General features: G+C 41.7%; 1 non-coding gene across 1 annotated transcript; it reads left to right on the forward strand.

The window, feature by feature from the left end:
- On the forward strand, positions 17,320-17,391 carry TRNAS-GGA. Its single transcript has one exon. It is a non-coding gene; the product is annotated as a tRNA-Ser (tRNA).

Here is a 23,351-nt window from a genome sequence, read left to right on the forward strand (position 1 = left end):
ATCCACCTTCACTCAGACTTCTCAGGTGATGCTAGTGGTAAAGAATCCACCTGCCAGCGCAGGAGACACAAGAGACTCAGGTTCAGTCCCTAGGTGGGGAAAATCTCTTGGAGGAAGAAATGGCAACCCACTCCAGTATTCTGCCTGAAGAATCCCCATGGCCAGAGGAGCCTGGTGGCTTTATAGTCCATGGGGTCACACAGAGTCGGACACGACTGAAGTGACTGAGCACACACATACTTTCACTCAATGAATAAAATCATGTTTTTAATAAACTGAGGGAGCTCTCTAGAGATATAAATTTTGGTATAGAGAAGATTTGGCTAAATGAGCAAAAGTCATCTGCCCAAATTAGAGCTATCAGAAGAAAAAGCCTTGCCAGGTAGTGACACACAAGAAATTGATCAGGAACCAAGGAACTGAAGGGTACAGGGTAGTGAGGGAGCCACAGGTAATCCAAAGGTCAGGGCAGGAGGTAAGATGGCCTCTGCTGCCTCATCTGAATGCAATAACCTCTGAGACTTGGCCTCTCTGAATCAACCCTAGTCTTAGATGTATCTAGAGGACAAAGTTCTGGGAAATCCCACGGACAGAGGAGCCTGGTAGGCTACAGTCCATGGGGTTGCAAAGAGTCTGACACAACTGAGCAACTAACACTTACACTTACTTAGAGGGCAAAGAGGAGACGGACAAATCGCAACAGACAATTCTAGGACTTAGATTCAGAACATAGGCATCATGGGATTTGTAAAATTATTTTGTTTCAAATTAATTGATTTCCTGTGTGTTTTAACAAATAATTTTATTATCTTTCTGGGTTTAAAAAAAGTGAGTAAAGACAACATTTTCTAAGTTTTTCCAGGCCACTGGCAGGGGCTGCCCTCAGACTCCTGCGGTGTTTCTCTGTGCTCCTCGAAGGCCTACCCCTGCCTCTATGTGTCACTTTGACAACCTGTCCAGGGATTCTGTCCCCTGAAGATACTAGTTGCATGTGATCCCCAGCCCAACAGCAGAGCCCAGTCTGCTCTCGCCCTGCATTCAGGCGTAGGTAGCACTCCTAGGGCTCAGGCCCCACAGGACTTGCTGGTGAAGTCAGACCCTGTTCCCACTGCAGATGGCCTGCCTCTGCGCCCCTGCTTTGTCCCTGAACCTGCTGCTGCCACCGAGCTGGTGTTTCCTGCTGAGACATCTGTTATGTTATGTAGGCTAGACAGGGAATGTGAGGGCCAGCACCAACTTTCAGGAAGTAAGGCTGGAAACCTACAACTTTTTTGGGGTGTACTCCGCCTTACAAAACCTCAGCTGGCTGCCTGCTGTATCCACGAAAACCTCCACTAAAATTCAGGAAGAGAAGTAGGCAAAGAAAAATTTCTTGTTGAACATTTGGTGACCACCAGACATAAGGAGAGTAATAATCTAATATGCAAATCATGATGATTGTTATGAGCCCAGAAACCCTTCCTGTTGAAAAAATCCTTCCTGTCTAGCTTGTAGGATGGAGTGGAAACTTGGCCACACAGCTGTGTCCTGTGGTCACACAGGACAGTCTCATGGGCAGCCCTCTTGCTGGGAGTCCAGAAGAATGGAGCCAGCCTCTGGTTTGATTACTGGAGGCACTGGCTTCTTCAGTGTCACAAGAAAGCAAAAACTTGGACTTTGTCAAAAATTGGAAGGCAGCCCTGGCTCATTTTGCTGAACTTAAAGCCCTGTGTCTTTGGGGACTGGATCTGACTGTGGGAAGTCCTTAATGCCTGTGGTGGCATTTTCCCTTGAGGAGTTTTCTGCCACAATTGCTGTGAAACCAGACCCCCAGCTGGAAAAGAGCCTCCTAATAGCCCAGTCACCTTGAGTCGGCTGTCACAGCACCCTGAGATCCCACCCCCTGCCTCCTGGATCTGCCACCTCCTAGGACCTGAGGTTGAGTCCCACTCCTAATGCCTACCAAGCAAGCTTTTGGGAAAATAATGTGAAACAATGATCTTATTGTTTTTTGTTTAAAATAACATATATTCATTATAAAAAGTAATATAGAAAAAAGTACAATAAAAATAGTAAAAAAAAAAAAACAACTCACTATGAATCCTATAACTATTCCCAATATAAAACAAAACATCCTTGGAGATTCTGTTGTGTGTATGTGGATAAAGAGAATAACTAAAAGAATTTTAAAAAATGGGATTATACTCTGCATACCATTTTAGATGAAAAAAATTTAGTATTGTTTTACTTGAATTTACTGTTAGACGGAATTGAAGCAAAACTTAGAAATGACTAAACTGGTTGCTTCTTCACCACAAGTTCTTAACAGTTTAATTCCCTTAGGATTAAAAACAGAATGAAAAACATTAAAAGATTGAATTTGCTATGCTTTAAAAAATAGAGAAGTTTCAGTTTTAAGTATTTAGTATCTATTGACTTTCTGCTTGAATGATGAGGAATTTCCCACACTTACACTTTAGACCGTATCCAACTCTATCTCTTGACCTTTATTATATTCCCTTGTTGATGTTAACCTCACTTAATTTTGTTCTCTAAATGTACTTCTTGCTGTTTAGTTTTGGCTTTATATTTAATGGACTCAGTGCTACCTTCCATGTTACCCCATTGTTATGTGTTCAATTGTGTCCTCTCCAAAAAGGTATGTTTGTGTCCTAATTCCCAGTACCTCAGCATGTGACCAATTTGAAAATAGAGTGCTTACAGGGGTGATCAAATTAAAATGAAGTCATTAGAGTAGGCTTTAATCCAATATGACTGGTGTCCTTATACAAGGGGACATTTGAACCTAGACCTACACAGAGGGAAGACTATGTAAAGAGATGTAGGAAGAGCACCATGTGAAGACTGGAGTTATGCTGACCCAAACCAAAGAATGGCTGTTACTAAAAGAAGCTGGAAGAGGCAAGGAAGGATCCTTCCTTAGCTCCTTCAGAGGGAGCGTGGCCTGGCCCTCACCTTGATTTCAGAATTCTAGACTCCAGAATTGTGCAACAATATTGTTCTAAGCCATCCAATTTGTGGTGTTTTGTTATGGCAACCCTAGGAAACGAATGCACCTAAATTCTATATTCTAGAATTTATTTTCACTCATTGCTTGGTTGAATAGATTTCATTTAAAAGTTGTTTTTCTAGAAGTTTCCTGAGTATTTTATTCCCTAAAGTTTTTGCATGCCTAAGAATGTTTGTCTATTGCCCAGTTTACCTGAGGGATAACTTGGCATGTTCCCAATCCTTGAATCATATTTTCTTTCCTTCAGACTTTTCTAGATGTTGGTCTTCTGTCTTTTGGCATGGGGAAGGAGCCTGGAAAAACTTGATTTTTCTCTCTTTATATGGTTTACTAACTATCTGACCATCCACATGAAACTTTCTTTATTGCTACTGTTTTATAACTTCAGTAGGATATATTCTGATGTTGAAGAGTATATACCAATTTTGCTTGGAATGTATCAGTATATGCCCTTTTGATTTGTAGGTTTAAGTCATCTTTGTTTCAAGGAAGTTCTCATCTATTTTATTTTTGAAAATAGTTGATATTTAATTCCTTATGTTTTCCTTCTTCAGAAATGCCAAGGATCCCTATTGGTCTTCTATAACAAGCAGTTTACTCTAGAAACATGAACAAATTATGTTTTTTGTTGTTGTTCATTTTGTGTAATTTCCTGGATTCTTTCCAGTATGGTTCCAGCTGCTCAGTCAGTTATTTGCATTCTATGTCCTGTTGCATCTAATGTAGATTCCATCTCTACTGAGTCTTACTCTTCCATTTTTATCCTACATCTACTAGCTTGCTTTTAATATTTTTCTTTCATTTTTAAAATTACTTCTTTGAACTCTTATGTCTTTTCTTTGGGGTCTTTTTCTAGAAAGATGTGTTAGCTGAAATTTCTTTGAGAATATAGAAAATTTATCTGAATATCTCTTCTGTTTCCTTGGGTAATTCCTCTTCTGATATTTATTTTTTTAAGTAGCTTTTGTGTGTATTCCCTTTCTCTACAATTTCTATGTGTAAATCCCATTAATGTTTCTTTTTGTAAGTAGTTTTTTTTTTTCTTGTTGTTGTGGATCATTTTTTTAAGCCTTTATTGAATTAGTTATAATATTGCTTTGTTTTATGTTTTTGGTTTTTTGGTCATGAGATACACAGGATCTTAACTCCCTGATCAGGGATTGAACCCACGCCCCTGCATTGGAAGCTTGAAATCTTAACCACTGGACTGCCAGGAAAGTACCTATGGTTTCTTTTTGATTATTACTTGTCATTGAATAAGGTCTGCTACTGGCTGAATAACAATATGACAAGTAGAGAAGCTGGTGAGGGAATTTAAGTCTTTCAACTTCAACAGTTCTTATTTTTCAAACACCCTTTCAGTTATTTCCTTTCCCTTGGGGACCTTCTCCTTTTAGCTTTTAGTATTCTGGAAACCTGTGTTAGACTCATAAACTTCCTGTAATGCAGTCTGGTGGCCCCTGCTTCTACTTCCTCTACCCCTTATTTCATCCTGTGCATTGTTGCCGCATGTCTCCCACTCTGGAGGCGAGGTCAGCAGGTGACTCCTGCAGCCCTGCCTCTTCTGACCCTCTGCAGTATAGATCCCACTCTTCATGGGACATTCTCCAATCTCTACAGGCAGCTTGTGCTACCATATCCCATAAATGCAATAAAGATGTTATCAGCCAACTTTCCATCATGGTCCTTTGAGAATATCTGGGTCCTACAGTGGATCTAAGGAGGTACCTGGCATCTCTCTTCCCTGTTCTGGTTCTGATCCCACAGTAATCAACAGATTGACTTAACAGCTTCTCATTGACAGGCTTGGTCCTTCCTTGTCTCATTGAAAATGGAGGTCTCCCTCTATTTTTAATTTCTTTTGCTTTGTTCATTGGGTTTCATAAAATGAGAGTGGGATAAATAATTTAACAGGAAGTTTCTTGTCTTGAAAGGCTAATTGATTATATAGCCTATATATAGCTTGAGAAGATTTATCTGTATTATATTTATATGTGAGTGTGCTATAAATTATAAATAGGAACATGATCTATTTTTTCATTAGTTTATATTATTCTGCTTACTTAGTCTTAAAAGTGTCCTTGTTTGTCGTGAATAGCACTCCTTAGATTCTGTTGGTTTCTTTTCAAAATGAAGATATCCTTGTGACTTTTTATTATAAAAATAGCAAATATTCATTGTAAAACATCAAACAATATTGAAAACAAAAATCACAATGAAAATCATTGAAAACCCCACCATCTCTGTGTAACTACTATTAAGTTTGAGTGATCATCTTTTGAGAGATTTTCTAAGTATACACAAATGTGTGTGTAATTTGACAAAATGGAGTCACAAATGCTGTTCTGTAAAGTTTTAAAAATTATAAAAATTCTGTGTTAATACATTATCATTAGAAGAAATTCAAAGGATGCTGACAAGCCCTTCCTTACTCTTTCCATCCTTTTCCCTTCTTTTGGGAAAAGCACTGGTCTCAGACTTCCAGGTGTCTCCATTATTCATTTAAATACATTTATAAACACATGAAACCTACATGATTTTTGAAAACATGAATTAGATCATACTGAATATGACTGAAATTCTAAATTTGGTATTTTCTTTATTGTTGTTGTGAATAGGATCTCATTTTTAATTAATATTTCTAATTAGCTCAAAGGAATTGTGTTTTGAATATACACTGTATCTTATATTCATCCACTTTACTCAACTGTTTTGTTAATTCACATGAAGCCTCCATATCACTGCAGTGGCCAGAAGATCATTTTAGGTGACTGGGGTTCCTGTTTTGCTTCTATTTTTAATGACTGCTTTACATTAAAGATAAAACCAGCTTTGTTTTAAGTAACTCTATATCATGTTATTAGAATATATTCGTATTCCTCTTTTTGTACATGAAAAGTGACTATTGAATTTTATCAAGTGCTGTTTCAGCATCTGTTGAAGTCATCACATTTTTCATTATTTAATCCAGTGAATTGGGTGATATTTTATTGTAATTATTACTAACAATTGCCTTTGTGTCAAACACTTCAATCATTCTTGGGAAAAAGCCTCTTTGGCCATAAATAAATATTAGTGAAACCTATGTTTATTTTAATGTGGGATTTGTGGGTGGCTTTCATCGGGTGAAGATTCCCTATGTTGGGGCCAGTGTGAGGAAAGCAGGAGAGACTCCATCTTGACACCTGCCATCCATTTTAAAGACAGGATGTGAACTGGGCCTGAACCCCGCCCAAGAGTGAGGAAACCATTGCTAGTGGAGAAATAAATGCTGTTCTCTCCTGGAGACTCTCCTGGAGACTTCCCTCCCTACAGATGACAAACAGAGATTATAGTTGAGGCCAGGCTGCCCCTGTTAGATTAACCATGGAGACATCCCCCTTGATGTATAATCATGTCCCCCTTTATTGCTTTAACCTTAATTGCTTGTTCTCCTAGCACCTACTTGTTGTAGAACTCAATCATATACAAGAAAGAGGTTGCTAACATGTAACCAGTCACATAGTGTGGGGTATAAAACTGGGCCTCTCAGAAACATCAGGGTCCTTGTTGGGAACTGATTCCCCTTGGACCTGCTGGTATAATAAACTGTACTCCACTGTCTTGAGTGTCCTCTGAGGTGTGTTTTGCAACTCTGGATTCCACAACACCTAAAGCAGTGCTTCTTACCCTTTTCCTCATTACTGTACCCATAGTAAGGATTTTTGACATTTTTTTCTTAATTGACTCCCATGTAATTTTAATTCCACAGATATACTATATATCTGTGTATATACTGTCTGTATAACTGCACTTTCTATGTAAAAATGAATAAGATTTTTTAGCCCCCTCAAGAAACAAATTGCTCCAACAGATTGCATTGAGCTGTCACTCCATTGTGAATACATGGCCTATAGTATTCTTTGTACATTACCTTTATTAGATTTCAGGATCAAGCTCTGTGTGTTTTTATATCTTGAGATAAACTATGCAATAGGCCATACTTTCAAGGTTCAGAAACAAGGTATGGAATAGCAGAGCTGCTTTAAGTGAAGACCAAGGGTGTTCCTCAACTCCCCTGTGAACATCCTGATAAAGACAGACAAGAAATACATTTGACCTTTGTCATCACTAACAAAGTCAGCCCCAAGGCTTTCCAATTTCACTCCAATCCATCCCTAGAAGGCCTTTGCTAGGCAAGACATTGTAAACTGTGGCCCACAGCTCTTCACAATGTCAATCACAGGCCCTTTAGCATGTGGATCAGAGAGTTTGCAATACTTAGTGGAAAAGAGAGGTTATAGGACAGGAGAGGAAACCAAGAGGTGATGACCTAGAATGTTATTAGATTCCTAAAGCTGTATGCATTGTGCATATGGCCTTAGCTGGACAGCATGACAGTCAGAGAGAACAAGACTCCATAGGGAAAGCTGCTTATAAAGCCAAGAAAGTGAAATCAAAGATTGACAGTACAGTAGAGTTTGAACCCAGAGAGAAGTGGAGGACAGAGGTTGGAGCCACAGACTGAGCTGTAGACTGGGATGCTGCAGTAAGTATTAAAGTACATATGGATGAGAGCCCAAGGCTGTGTTCTCAGTTTGGTTCAATTCAGTTCAGTTGCTCAGTCGTGTCCAACTCTGCAACGTCAGGCTTCCCTGTCCATCACCAACTCCCGGAGCTTACTCAAACTCATGTCCATCAAGTCAGTGATGTCATCCAACCATCTCATCCTCTGTCGTCCCCTTCTCCTGCCTTCAGTCTTTCCCAACATCAAGATCTTTTCAAATGAGGTGATTTTTCACATCAAGTGGCCAAAGGATTGGAGTTTCAGCTTCAACATGAGTCCTTCCAATGGATCTTTGCCAGGAGCCAGCACGGGAGATTCCACCCATGACAAGGTCATGCAGAAGAGACCTGACGAGCAAGGCGGATCAGGACTTGAGGGACCCCCTGGACCTGCTTGAGCATCTACCCCAAAACCAGAATCTGTCTTACTATTTTGTGCCTTTCACCAACTCTTCTGACATTAACAGGGGGCTATCCCTGACCACCTTTCTCTGAAAAAAGTCAACTTAGGGCTTTAGTTAACAAGTCTCCTGGACATGATAGGAGTGTTTCAATTCAAACCCCTCTGATGGCTTTCTAGCTTGCTTGGCAGGTTTATCCAGACTCTTGCAGCTACGCTTGTGATTGTTCACAGCCTCCCAACTGTGAGAGGCATGGGAAGCCTAAAACATTCTAAAAATATAGAGCCTTTTGAAGAGTTAAAAACTATTAGAATAGTGCTGGTATAGGATTTCACTGTTGAGCCAATGCTTGCCGCCAAGTTCCCATATCCCCTATCCATTGTGCACCTGGGAGTGCATTAGTTAACATAGTTCAGTTCAGTTGCTCAGTCGTGTCCGACTCTTTGTGACCCCATGAATCGCAGCACACCAGGCCTCCCTGTCCATCACCATCTCCCGGAGTTCACTCAGACTCACATCCATCGAGTCTATGATGCCATCCAGCCATCTCATCCTGGGTCGTCCCCTTCTCCTCCTGCCCCCAATCCCTCCCAGCATCAGAGTCTTTTCCAATGAGTCAATTCTTCACATGAGGTGTCCAAAGTACTGGAGCTTCAGCTTCAGCATCATTCCTTCCAAAGAAATCCCAGGGTTGATCTCCTTCAGAATGGACTGGTTGGATCTCCTTGCAGTCCAAGGGACTCTCAAGAGTCTTCTCCAACACCACAGTTTAAATGCATCAATTCTGTAGTGCTCAGCCTTCTTCACAGTCCAACTCTCACATCCATACATGACCACAGGAAAAACCATAGCCTTGACTAGACGGACCTTAGTTGGTAAAGTAATGTCTCTGCTTTTGAATATACTATCTAGGTTGGTCATAACTTTTCTTCATAGTTGGGATGTAAGAAAAACAAGTAGTAGCCTTGGAATTAACCACATCAGACCTTTGAGCTAATTGGTTCTTTCTTTGTTGTAACTCACTGCACCTTTGCTCCGTGAGAATGTAACTCTGTTGAATACTTTCTGAGGCTGACATAGATTAGAAATATAAAGAAAAAACACTTCAAGGGAAAATAAGTTTTCTGGTTGAGCAGCCTTTATCAAAAGAGGGTCATAAAATGTCCACAGGCCTCCAGGGCCAGGAGATAATGTACACAGCATTGTTTATGGGAAAGGTAAGCAGAAAAAATCCTGGTTTCAATAAGGGCAAAACTGCTGGAGTGTTTGGGCTGATTCTGCATGACCTTGCATCCTTCATTTCCCTCTATGTACAAGTCAGGGTATAAAAGCTCCTTTTGAAAATAAAGTTACAGGCCTCGCTCACTGAAGCTTGGTCTCCCCATGTCATTCATTCGCCAGCGTCGTCCATCCTGAGGTATCCGTCGACTCTGCTGAGGCTGGACCCCAGCAAATATTCAGGACTGATTTCCTTTAGGATGGACTGGTTGGATCTGCTTACAGTCCAAGGGACTCTCAAGAGTCATCTCCAACACCACAGTTCAAAAGTATCAATTCTTCGGCACTCAACTTCCCTTATAGTCCAATTCTCACACCCATACATGACTATTGGAAAAACCATAGCTTTGACTAGACAGACCTTTGTTTGCAAAGTAGTGTCTCTGCTTTTTAATATGCTGTCTAAGTTGGCCACAACTTTCCTTCCAAAGAGTAAGCGTCTTTTAATTACATGGCTGCAGTCACCATCTGCAGTGATTTTGGAGCCCCCCAAAACAGTCTCTCACTGTTTCCATTGTTTCCCCATTAATCTGCCATGAAGTGATGGGACCAGATGTCATGATCTTCATTTTCTGAATGTTGAGATTTAAGCCACCTTTTTCAGTCTCCTCTTTCACTTTCATCAAGAGGTTGTTTAGTTCTTCTTCATTTTCTGCCTTAAGGGTGGTGTCTTCTGCATATCTGAGGTTATTGATATTTCTCCTGGAAATCTTGATTCTAGCTTGTGCTTCATCCAGTCCAGCATTTCTCATGGAAGTGGTCAAATAGAAGATGGCAAGAGTGAACATCAACATTTTAGGAATCAGCAAGCTAAAATGGACTGGAATGGATGAATTTAACTCAGATGACTATTATATCTACTACTGTGGGCAAGAATCCCTTAGAAGAAATGGAGTAGTCATCATAGTCAACAAGAGTCTGAAATGCAGTACTTGGATGCAATCTCAAGAACAACAGAATGATCTCTGTTCATTTCCAAGGCAAACCATTCAATATCACAGTAATCCAAGTCTATGCCCGAACCAGTAATGCTGTGTTCTCAAAGGCTTAGTATTAATATATTGCCTACAGCACGAATGTCTCTTTTGAAGAGTTAGAACTGCATTTAAGGGATAGAACTCCTTGATTTCTGTTTTTCAAAGTAGGTAATTAGTCTTGGAAAGTTTGGGAGGATTTAGCATTCACCCATTTTGTAGTGGGGTCTTCCCAGGTGGCACATTGGTGAAGAATCCACTGCCAGTGCAGGAGATATGAGTTCAATCTCTGGGTCAGGCAGATCCCCTAGTTAAGTCACCAGATGACACTGCTTTGATTACCACCTGTGAAACTCTGAGCCAGAAATCCAACTAAGCTGTACCTGAACTCCTGAGCCAGAGAAACTGTAAGATAAAAATATGTGTTATTTTAAGTAACTGAATTTGTGGCAATTTGTTATGCAGCAACAGACACCATTGCTATACACATATATATATACACCTGTATACTTCCAGTTGAGTAACTTTCAAATTTCCTTCCCCCTCCCCAAGTTATTAGTTTAATATTTACTAGGTTAAACATGGACTTTAATATTGTAAAAAAATTGTATTTTTCTTTCATATGTTCAAATTTTATTAGCATATGTTTTATGTTCTATATTTATTTAAAAATTTAAATATTAGGGGCTTCTCTAGTAGCTCAGCTGGCAAAGAATCTGCCTGCAAAGCAGGAGACCCTGATTTGATTCCTGGGTCAGAAAGCTCCATTGGAAAAGGGATAGGCTACCCACTCCAGTATTCTTGGTCTTCCCTGGTGGCTTAGCTGGTAAAGAATCCGCCTGTAATGTGGGAGACCTGGGTTCAATCCCCAGGTTGAATTCAATCCCTGGGTTGGGACGATTCCATGGAAAAGGGGATGGCTACCCATTCCAGTATCCTGGCCTGGAGAATTCCATAGTCCGTGGGATCACAAAGAGTTGGACATGACTAAAAGGCTAAATATCCTTCTAATTTTCTAAATTTCCTTCTCCCTCCCCAAGTTATTGGTTTAATATTTACTAGGTTAAATGTAGACTTTAATATTGTAAAAAAAATTGTACTTTTTATTCATGTGTTCAAATTTTATTAGCATATGCTTTTGTGTTCTACTTTCATTTAACATTTTTATATATTGGTTATTATCTCCTTTCTCAATTCATATTTTATTGAAATGCCTTTACTTTTCAAATACTGAGGTTTTGTTTTTATTTACTGATCCAGAGAAGTTATTTTTCACTTTCAAAATGATGTCCTTCTGCTTTTATGGTCATATTTTCTTCTTCCTCTTTAGTCTGGCTCTCTTCTCTATTCCTTTCTTGTATTGTCAGTTGAATTCTTTCTAAAATGTTCCCTTTTACCAACCACCAAAAATAAGAAAATTTTAAAACATAAAATTTCCTAAAAGTACTGCTTTCACTGCATTCCACAGAGATTACTGTGGCATTTTTTGTTTTGTTTTGTTTTTTGCTTGTTTTTTTTGTATTTTACTGTGGCATGTTTTAAACATCATTGTTTTCTGAATCAACTCTTTATGTGTTCTTTCCTTTCCAATTCAACAGTTGACTCAGTAAGAATTTTTATGTTTCCAAGTACTTGGTTTACTTTTATTTATTTTGGTTGTTACTTTACATTTCATCCTCTTTTGGCCTGAGAACATAGCACGTATCATTTCTGTTCTGTTTGAACTAGTAGAGATCATGTCTGTGGCTTAGCATGTGATGTATGACACCATATGGGCAATTGCCATGAGCAGTTGGAAGTTATACATAGTACAAGATATCTATTAATTATATCTCTAAGAGATTTTTTTCTCCGAGGCTGGGACAGGCTCAGGGGCTAAAGTGAGAGCTGAAGAACATTCAAGAGTGTATTCACAGGGGTATCCTGATTCCAGGCTTATCTGGAAATGGCACCACTCAAACAGCCTAGGAGTATGTTGCTGAAATAGAGGGGACTAGAGCCTGGTGGGCTGCCATCTATGGGGTCGTGCAGAGTCGGACACGACTGGAGCGACTTAGCAGCAGCAGCAGCAGCAGCAGCAGCAGCAGCAGCAGCAGCAGCAGTTAAGAGAAGAGCTGGTGGGACAGGCCAGAGAGATGGAGAAATGGTGTGTCCCTTGCATGGTGAGGCAGGTCTGACAGACAAGCAGAGAAGCTGAAGAGGGGATAGGGAGAGAGGGGTGGATCTCTGGTGTGTTTCAGGGTGGCATGTTCTGCTATCCTTCAAGGTCATGAATACCACACTAGAGCACAGCCTGAAGTTAGGAGGAGATAATTTCCATACTCTACTGGTTCTGGAGGACTGCCAGACTTGCCCTTAGTTAGGAAAAGTACTCTCTTTAATTAAGCTGCCATATTTGCATTTCTTTTATTGTGTAGCTGAATTTGAGCCTCACTGAGGATAGGACAGTAAAATCTCTTACTATAATTGTTTTCCTAAAATGAAATTTTCTTATATTTATGCCCATTTTCCTTTCTATATTTTATAGCTATATTTTAGGGTCATGAATACTCAGTGTTCTTAATTTTTTATTATTAAACATGTCTTTTCTACTATATAATGATCTTTTTCATTCTTTTGAATACTTTTTGCTTTTATTTGGTAGTCATGCATGCATGCTAAGTTGTTTCAGTCATGTCCAACTCTTTGCAGCTCTATGGAATGTAGCCTGCCAGGTTCCTCTGTCCATGAGATTCTCTAGGCAAGAATACTGGAGTGGGTTGCCATCCCCTTCTCTAGGGGATCTTCCCCACCCAGGGATTAAACCCATGTCTCCTGTGTCTCCTGTGTTGGCAGGCAGGTTCTTTTGCCACTAGTGCCACCTGGGAAGCCCATTTGGTAGGCAGTGAAAAGCAAAAAAAATTTTTTTTCGTACAAAAGAATTAAAGTTCTGATTATTGTTAGTTAGGACCAAAGGTAGAAAAGAAAATGTTTATTGTTTGTTTTAAGTTAATTGCCCGTACTGCTAAAAAACAATTGACTTACCACATATACTTACTTGCAAGATACAAGTAAACAAAAGACTTAATGGAATAGTGATAAGGAAATACAAAAATTAAAATAAATTATAAACTCAGGAAATGACTAAACATAACAGTAAATGAATATAGTAAAAATTTTTCTACTGTAAACAAAGTGCCCCAGTTCAGATTGAAAAACAAAATCTGTTAGTAAATTATGAGGTACACTCAAAGGTTTTTAAAAGACCAAGTCCAGAAAGTTAGAAAAATATTTCTATCAAAGTGTTAGTCTCTCAGTTGTGTCCAAATCTTTGTGAACCCACGGACTGCAGCACGCCAGTCTCCTCTGTCCATGAAATCTGCTAGGCAGGAATACTGGAGTGGGTTGCCATGCCCTCCTCCAGGGGATCTTCCAGACCCAAGGATCGAACTCTAGTCTCCTGCATTGCAGACAGATTCTTTACCCGCTGAGCCACCACAGAAAGAAGAGAAAGGAGGGTTTCTAGAATCAGGAGCAGCCTCTGAGGGCCCCTCATTTCCTCAATCCAGTTCTCCCACAGAGAAGAGGCCACTGCCCTCAAATGCCTCAGCTCTGAGGTGCGCTGTCAGAGGTCTCTCGGGAATCCCCTTGTCATGGATACAAACCTCAGTCCGCAAACTCAAGTGAGGAAACAACACAAGCTTCTCTGTTTTCCTTGACACAACTGAACTTCTAGTTCCAGTTTCCCATGCCGTCAATGTCTCAGTCTTCATCTCAGCCACATGGGGTCTGCTCCTGTTTCCTCGGGGTGTCTAGTTCTGGAGGACCTCCCATGGCAGGAGATGAAGGGGCTCTGGGGGCACAGGGTCCCTCAGGACTGGGCGTCCTCCCACAGCTGTGCTGTCCTTCCGTGCCTGCAGATCACGCTGCCAGGCCATGCCAGGCTCTGTCTGCCTTGACGTGCTGCACACACCTCCCTTCTCCAAGGCCTTGATAACTCTCTGAATGGGATTCTGTCTGAAAATGAGGTGTGTGTGTGTGTGTGCTCACTCATTCAGTTGTGTCCTGCTCTTTGTGACCCCATAGACTGTAGCCTGCCAGGCTCCTCTGTCCATGGAATTTTCCAGCCAAGAATACTGGAGCAGGTTGCCGTTTTCTCCTTCAGGGGATCGTCCCAACCCAGGGATCAAACTCGCACCTCCTGTGTCTCCTGCATTAGCAGGCAGATTCTTCACCACTGAGCCACCTAGGAAGCCCAGAAAATGAAACACAGGTCTGTTCTACAGGCTCATTCAGAATTTTGTTCTCTCCCTGGGGGCTCTGCTCAGGACAAAGTTCTCTGAACCTTTTTGTCTGTGATCTACTAACATCTAAGACAGGGGTAGCAAATTAGTAGCTTACAGGCTAGATACAGTCCAAGAGGTTTTTATCTGGCTCAGACAGTATTTAAAGATTCTTTTGAAAAGATTATGAACATTTTTTTTAAAATGAGAGGTTTAGCCTTTATATCCAGCTACCAATTTATAGGAAATGCAGAAGACAGAGGAAACATGTTAAATAACACTACAAAATCCAGACTGTAGAACACTCGATACAATAAAGGACCTGCCTTCATTAACAGATATATCACCAGGGTCAAAAAGGTAGGGAGTGAATCCAGAGATTAAAGGAAACTTAAAAACATTAATCACTTGCACTGTGTAAACTTTGGATCCTATTTCAAACACACTACAAAAATTAAAATAATGTAAAATAAACCTTTATAACTACCATGAGAAACTGTAAAGTTTAACACTGACAGACTATTTGAAAATTATTGTGGTTTATTTAGTTATGATACTGTGTTATGGTTTTAAAAAAAATGTGAGTTCTTATCTTTACAAAGAAAATTATGAGTCTGGGATTTACTTTAAACTCATCCAGGACTAGAGATGGGTGGCGTTATAGAAGAAACAAAATTGGTCATGAGTTGATAATTGTTGAAACTTAGTCATGGGTACAAGGAAGTTCACTATACTATTTTCCCTAACTTAAAAAAATTTTTTTGCCTAACTTTAAATACGTTTGTAATTTCGCATAGTGACCTTTTGTTTTTTTGAAGGCGAGCTTCCACATGAAAATTCTAATTTTGGATTCTTTTGGGAGAATGAAAATATCTGGTAATATTATTATCTGGTAAAATAATAAATTATCCGTAACAACTAGCCAAATGGAGAAGTATTACATGAAGTCACCATCCAGGGACCGCAGACCCTGACGCTCCTTAGTGCCCTTAAAGCCCATTTCCTGTATCTCTGCTGCTGCCTCAACATCAGTGTCTGGTTTGCAAACCACAGAACTTTTCTTTCCTTCCTGTTTGGCATTCTACTTCGCTCAGCCCAGCCATCATGGTTTAGGTCAGGCTGGGCCAAAGTGAGTGCTTGACTTCCCCCTTTTTTCCATAATATTTTTCTCCTAAATCTTTTTTCTGTGCTCTGAAACGTCTTTGGTCCCCCCATGAGTGAAGGATTTTGAAACTCAAAAGCAGAAGGAGATACTTCTCCCTCCTCCATCCCTCCTGGTACTTCTGGTGTCACATCCCTTCCCTGAGCCCATGAGAAAGAACAACGTGAGGCTTTGGAAGGGGAAGCAGTAGGCCAACAGGAAGGAAACCCGGAGGTAAATGCGGTTAAGAAGGAGAGATGGGTCTTACACATGCCAGATTGGCAAGTGTTAAAACGTTGGCTGATGTCAAGTGCCACCAACAGAAAGCCTCATGGGAATGCTAATGGGTATAGTCTTTCTGGGAAGCAGATTGAAGTGGAATAAAATGGAATATGGACCAGTTAATTCTACAACCTTGCACTCAGGGATGCTGAGCCCAGAGACATTCTTGCCCAGGCCCCCAAAGAAATGTGTGGGTATGTTCTTGTAGAATTGTTTGTAATGGTGAAGATTTGGAAACACCTAGAAGCTTATTCGTAGGAAAGTAGATAAATAAATTGTTATATGAAAATGATGAATACCATTCAGCAGATAAAAGGTCCATTTTTTCTTTTATATTAACTTGAAACCATCTCAAAATCTCATAATCTTGACTGGAAAAAAAAAAGTGAGGAAAGAATGACATGTAAACCAAAAGACTGCTTAAGGATATTTTCAAAGATCGCACAAAATAATATTAATCTTGGGCCTAGATACAAATAGAAATACAGATTGGCTGGACAAAAAGAATGATAGAGAAAAATGAGATTGGGGATGGAGTGAAGGGGTCAAAATATCAAGTTAAACAATAGTGAGCTCTGCATATGGTAATAAAGATGGCGCACGTATGGCTAAGCCCTCCTGAGCACAGGTGGTCTCAGCAAACAAAACTGAAGCAAAACAAACAGAGTTAATGTTTAAAATATTAACCTGATGCCTGTGGGAAGAGAAGTCTGTGAATAACTGGAGGTCTGGTGTGTTCCCAGAAGTGGCAGAGCAGTCCTACGGGCTCTGAGATTCCCACAACTGATCTCCTGCTGGGTCACCCCATAGCTTGGCCTTGAGTTGCTTCTATCACAGACGTTCAGCCTCCTCCCAGCACTATTGACTGCTCTCAGGAAATCTGCTCGATCCTGAGATTTCCCCGCAGAGACTGTCACCATGGGCTGCTTTCCTCTTCTTTCTTTAAACTGGAGTTTAGTTGGCTTTAGGTGATGCAGTAAAGAATCCACCTGCCCTTGCAGGAGACTCAAGAGACACAGGTTTGATCCCAGAGTTGGGGAGGTCCTCTGAAGGAGGAAATGGCATCCCACTCCAGTATTCTTGCCTGGAGAATCCCATGAACAGAGGAGGCTTGTGGGCTACAGTCCATGGAGTTGCAGAGTCAGACGTGACTGAGCGCACACACATAGTTGCTTTACAGTGTTCTATTAGTTTCTGCTGTATAGTAAAGTCAGTCAGCCACACATCCACATATACCCCCTCTTCCTTGGATTTCCTTCCCCTCTTCCTTAGATTTGCTTCTCATTTAGGTCACTACAGAGCACTGAGTAGAGTGCCCTGTGCTATATTGTTGGTTTTTATTAGTTATTTTATATATACTAGTGTATATATATATATATATATATGTGTGTGTGTGTGTATATATATATATATATATATATGGGCTTCCCTGGTGGCTCAGAGGTTAAAGCGTCTGCCTGGAATGCAGGAGACCCGGGTTCGATCCCTGGGTTGGGAAGATCCCCTGGAGAAGGCAATGGCAACCCATTCCAATACTCTTGCCTGGAGAATCCCATGGAGGGAGGAGCCTGGTAGGCTACAGTCCATGGGGTCGCAAAGAGTCGGACACGACTGAGCGACTTTACTTTACTTTATATGTATATATATATATATATATATATACACATATATATACATATATATATATGTCAGTCCCAATCTCCCAATCCATCCCACCCCCTGCCCCCAAGCATGCTGTGTTTTTAATCTGTTATCAGCCTTAAATTTCTCCAACAAAGTCGGGATATTCTGGGAACACATACTCTTCCAGCCCCTGAACCCTCTGTTTTTGTGCCCCTTCAGCACCAAACATGATGTCTCTGAGAGTTATAAGATGTCCAGCTTGTTTTGTTTGGGGTGTGGAGGACAGAGGAGAGTGGTTCTGGTTCCACTTGGAGCCTCACTCTTGGGGAATGAAGGGAAGAAAGAGAGATGATGAGTCATTTGCTGTCTCCCGAATACATCTATCTTCTCTCTTCCTTTCCCCGACCTCTTCTTACAAACATATATTCAGTGCTGAGTGTGCACAAGGCATATTGAATCTGATTGTCACCTGCCCTCAAGGAGAGTCAAGTCTAATGGGGAGCAAGCAGTGAGTGTGGTCAAGCATAGTAGGGATTTATGAGACCTCAGAGATGTATCAGATGGGGGGTCTTCTTGAAGGTGGTCCTCTTTGAGCTGAGTCTAAAGGGATAAATAACAGTTAACAAGAAAGGGTGAATAATAGGGGAGAGGTTTCTGCTGATGGGAAGAGCCCTACTCAGACCCATCCCCCTGCTGCCCACTTGTGTTAAGTTGGTCTATGAACCTTTACCTCTGGTTCCTCATGAGTTACTCATTACACTGCACTCAGGGTGTGCACAAACTTCTTTCCTCCTGTTAATCTGGCCCAACCCCCAACCCTAGAACCTAAATCCCTAAATTTGTAGAGAAAAGTTTTTTCCCCATTACTCTAATCCCCAGACCTGTTGAATGGGAAGTTCTGGAACTCTTTGCACTGAATTTGCTCTCTGCTCAAATGAACTTTCCTTAAAAACAGTTACCTCTGCAAGGGAGCTGCTCCAGGGATTCTCAACCCCACCCCTGGCACAGGTGGCCAGGGACCCCCAGAAACACAACTGTTCGTCCTGAGGTCACAGCAGGGGCAAATTCTGACTTACAGAAGCTGCACCTCCTGGTCTGCCTTTCAGATTTTGGCTTATTTAGCAAACTCTTAGTGCTTGCTCTGTGCTAGGCTCTGTTCTAAGTACTTAATGAGCATTAAGTCTTTTAATCCTCATAACAACCTTGTTATCTTCATTTTACAGATAAGGATCCTAAGGGCACAGAGAGGTTAAGCAGTTTGCCCAAGGTCACACAGTGAGTAGTAGCAGAGTGGGAATTCACACCTGGTCAGCCTGGCTGTGCACTCTGTCCTGAGATGAGAACTGTCCTTTCAGTGACCATTCTGTAGCACTAGGGCACTGTTTCTTGACCAGGGTTCCTGGGGCCAGACTGGGTTACAATTTTGAGTTCTGGCTATGGGGAATCCAGCGGTCCCCACATGCCAGCAGGGCACTGCCTCCTAAGGAAACCAGGCCATGTCCTTACGAGGGAAAACCACAGGGGTTTACCTTCTGTACTCAATCCCTAGAAGCCACCTGAGCCTCGCCTGGGGCAGGAGGACCTCCTCTCTGACCATGCTCATTCCTGCCACCTCACCTTGGCTCAGCCAGGTACCTGTGGAGAGGCCTCCACACTTCCCCATCTGCATAGACCAGTGGTCCTCAACCAAGAGCAATTTTGCCCCCCAAAGGACATGTGGTGATTTCTAGAGACATTTTCCATTGTTGTGACTAGAAGGCTGCTACTGGCACCTAGTGAGTTGAGGCCGAAGATGGTGCTAAATGATGTTCTGAAATGTATAGGATGAGGTCTCACAACAAAAGGATTACCTGGTCCAAAAAAAAAAGGTCAGTAGTGCTGAGGTGGAGAAACTGATCTGGGCCCATCTCACAGCCTCCTTAAGGCTGGGGATCCTACATATACATATACACACACACACACATGCATGCACACACACATATACACACATGTGCACACACACACACACACACAGAGGATCTGATTTCTGTCACAGTGGTGGTCCAGGGTCCTGGGGGAGGCTGGGAGAACATGCATCTTCAAGCAAGCATCTCTTCGAACCCACATCAGAACATGAAAGACGGTTTGCACTGCAGCTACAGGTTCTTAGAAATAAAGAATTTTGAGCTACTGACATGTAGCTAACGTGATTTTGTATCAGGCTCTGTATTAAGCAAGCATTTTACATCTTTTATCTTAGGTAATTTTCATAAGCCAGTCTTAGATGCTATTATTATCCTATTTCAGAGATTGGGAAACTGAGGCTTAAAGAGGTCAAGGAACTTAACCTGTGTGTCAAGGTCACACAGCAAACAGCTGATGGGGCCAGGTTTCCAGCCGACCCAGGCAGACTGACTGGCACTTGTGTACATAACTCGGCAAAATCAAGATGGCACATTTCCAGGGAGAGCCCACCTGATACTCACCCTGGGCCTGCCGAAGGTCAGAGGCTTGGTGCCCTCCGCTGGGATGGAGGGATGAGCACCCCTCCCTCCTCTCTCAGCCGAGAGTCTGAGCTGGGCAAAGAGGGGCTTGACATGCTGTGGTTCTTAAAGAGCGAGGAGTGGAGAGAAGGGAGAGGCAGGTTGGTTTTGTATACGGACATTAAAGACAAAATCCCCGGGAGAGATGGGCGAAGAAGGCAGGCTTGGAAGCTCTTCATTATTTACTATAGCAGGGCAAAGAATGGGAGATTTGTTTCTCAGTCATAAATACTCTCCTTTGATCCCTGTGCATATCAGAGATAAATGAGTCACTTAGGCCTCAGAAATTAATGATTGTTCTAATTATTGCCTTAAATGACCTAGCTGCTGTAATTCTCACCACTCCCGGCAAAGTAGCTGTGTCAGGGTTTGACCGGGGTTGGGGAAGAGACTGGTTTGAAGTGGGAGTGATTTCCTTCAGTGATGGAGCTCAGTCTGCAAAGAGGAAATCGGGCCTCAACATTCAAGGCCAGAGAACAGTTAGGCTCAGACCCTAACTTCTGGGCTTTACCTTCTGTCTTTGTCTTCAGGGTCTTGTTGAATCCTGACCCCACTGAGCGGGTTGGACCAGAAATGTCTGCAGAGTGCAGGGCCATCGGAAAGCAAGAGGGCATTTGGTGCAAAGTTAACATGACCTTTCGAAGGCCCCTTCCCAATCAGATTCGAGGAAGAGCTTTGAAGTTTCCTTTGTGTTCATGTTTTCATAGCCCTGATCCTGCTGTACTGGAATTAGCCTGAAACCCTGCCCATCCCTGGAGATTTATTTCCCAGCTACAAAAATCTAGAAAAATACTGCAAGCTCCACCCACCACTCCAAGCCACTGAATTGCTTTTTCCTCAGGCTAAAATACAAAGGAGAATTCAGAACCCCCACCAGGACACATGCTGTACATGTTTATAGCTTCTCTAGAGTCATTCCGATGACCCCCTGGAACCAGATCTCAGGGCAGGAGCTTGCAAGATGGGTGTGCTGGGAGGTGGGGCGAACACGGTAAGAAGGGGAAGGGTGAGAGAACAGATCGTCCCTGAAGCCGCCAAGCAGTGGCCCAGGGCCCGGGCAGTATCAGCAAGAGCCAGAGAGAATAAAAGCAGGTGGACTGAGCCTTTCTAGTCATACTGAATGAACCAACCACTGCATTTTGTGTAGACAAACATCAGTCTCAGGAATCTTTGCTGTTCCGAGCGTCGCAAAAGGGCCTCTGCTGTCATATTGGCCAAGCCCACCAGAAAGTCAGTATTGTGGTGGGGGTGCGCAGAGGGAGCCACGAGTGGAGGAAGAAGACTGAACAGAGATGGACAGAGGGAAGCTGGGAATCCCAAAGCAGCCTTAGATTTTGCTTACCTGATTTGCTTTTCAAAGGAAAACCTCTGAGCAATAGTGCCATCTTGTGGCCATGAGGAGGAATTACAGTCTCTCCGTCTCCCTCCCTCTTTCCTTCTCTATTTGCCTCTCTCTATTGGACACATAAATTGATCACATAACGGAAAGTAGTAATAAGTGTAAGGAAGAGAAATCAAGTGAGGGACTAGTAAGGCTATTTCAGGTTCTCAGGTAGTAATTGACCAGGCACAACTTTTATAAGCAGCCGACATCGCTCAGAGGCCTGAATGAGGTGAGGGAGCAGGCTGAGCCATGCAAAGTCCTGAAGCCTCTTGTGGCTCTTCTCAGGGCTGTGGCTCCAGCAGAAGCAGCTGTATGAGATGACACAGAGGTGATCTAGGGGTCTGGAGTCCAGGGGCTAAGAATAGATCTCATATGCATCCCTTCTCTGGCCAGTCCTGTCATTGGCATCCAAAGATACCTTTAGAGAAATTTACCTGCTCAGGACCCACAGATCGTGTGGGGAGGCCATGCTTTCTATAGTCAGCACAATCAGGACATTTTCTGGCTCCCATCCTTCCAAATGCAGAAGCTGACTTTTTCCTCCGGATGGAGAAACTTAATTAACATGCAATAAGAAAATTATAATTTCTAGAGTCTCAAAGATTTCCCTAAAACTCCATAAAAATAGAACTGACCCCATTTCTTAGGGCTTCATTTCTGCTTTATTTCTTTCTTATTTCCTTTTTAGCAACGTTTAATTTTTGTAAGCAAATAATATGTATTCATAGTTCAAAAGTCAATAGTGTTGGGTTAGGGTTGTTTGTAATACAAAAGAGCATCCTTCCTACCTCCTAGCCCCTTTCTCCAGAGGCAAGCACATCTAGTACTTTTGGGTATGTCTTCCCCTATTTGAGAATTTGACTTTTTTTTTAATTGGTGGAAAATTGCTTTATAATTTTGTTTTAGTTTCTGTCATACAACAATGTGAATCAGTCATAATTATATAGCTATCCCTTCACTCCTGAGCCTTGCCTGCTTACCCCCATCGTGTCCCTTTAGGTAGTCACAGAGTGCCAGACTGGGCTCCCTGTGTTACTTGGCAACTTCCCACTAACTATCTATTTTATGTGATGATGTCAATGCCACTTTCTCAATTCGTCCTACCCTTACCTTCCCCCGCTGTGCCTACAAGTCTGTTCTCTGAGATTCATCAGATACATACACACACACATATATATATGTTAATACACACTACTTATTTTTCTTTTTTTTACTTACTTCACTCTGTGTAAGAGGCTCTAGCTTCATCCACCTCATTGCAACTGACTCAAATTCGTTCCTTTTGATGGCTGAGTAATAATCCATTGCATAAATGTACAGCAACTTCTTTATCCATTCATCTTTCCATGGACATTTAGGTTGCTTCTATGTCCTGGCTGCTGGAAATATTGCTTCAATGAGCACTGGGGTACATATGTCTTTTAGAATTGTGGTTTTCTCAAGGTATATGCCAGTAGTGGGATTGCTGGGTCGTATGGTAGATTTATTTCTAGTTCTTAAAGGAATCTCCATACTGTTTTCCATAATGGCTATATCAGTTTATATTCCTACCAACAGTGCAGGAGGGCTTCTTTTTATCCACATCCTCTCCAGCATTTATTGTTTGTAGATTTTTTGATGATGGCAGTTCTGACTGGTGTGAGGCGATACCTCATTGTAGTTTTGATTTGCATTTCTTTAATAATGAGCAACATTGAGCATCTTTTCATGGGTTTATTGGCCATCTGTAAGTCTTTGGAGAAATGTTTGTTTGGATCTTCTGCACATTTCTTGATTAGGTTGTTTGTTTTTCTGATATTGAACTGTATGAGCTGCTTATATATTTTGGAGATTAACCCTTTGTCAGTTACTTCGTTTGCAATTATTTTCTCCCATTCTGAGAGTTGTGTTTTCATCTTGTTTATTGTTTCTTTTGCTGTGCAGAAGCAT

This window comes from Capra hircus, chromosome 11, assembly GCF_001704415.2.
Source record: "Capra hircus breed San Clemente chromosome 11, ASM170441v1, whole genome shotgun sequence".
Taxonomy (NCBI): Eukaryota; Metazoa; Chordata; class Mammalia; order Artiodactyla; family Bovidae; genus Capra; species Capra hircus.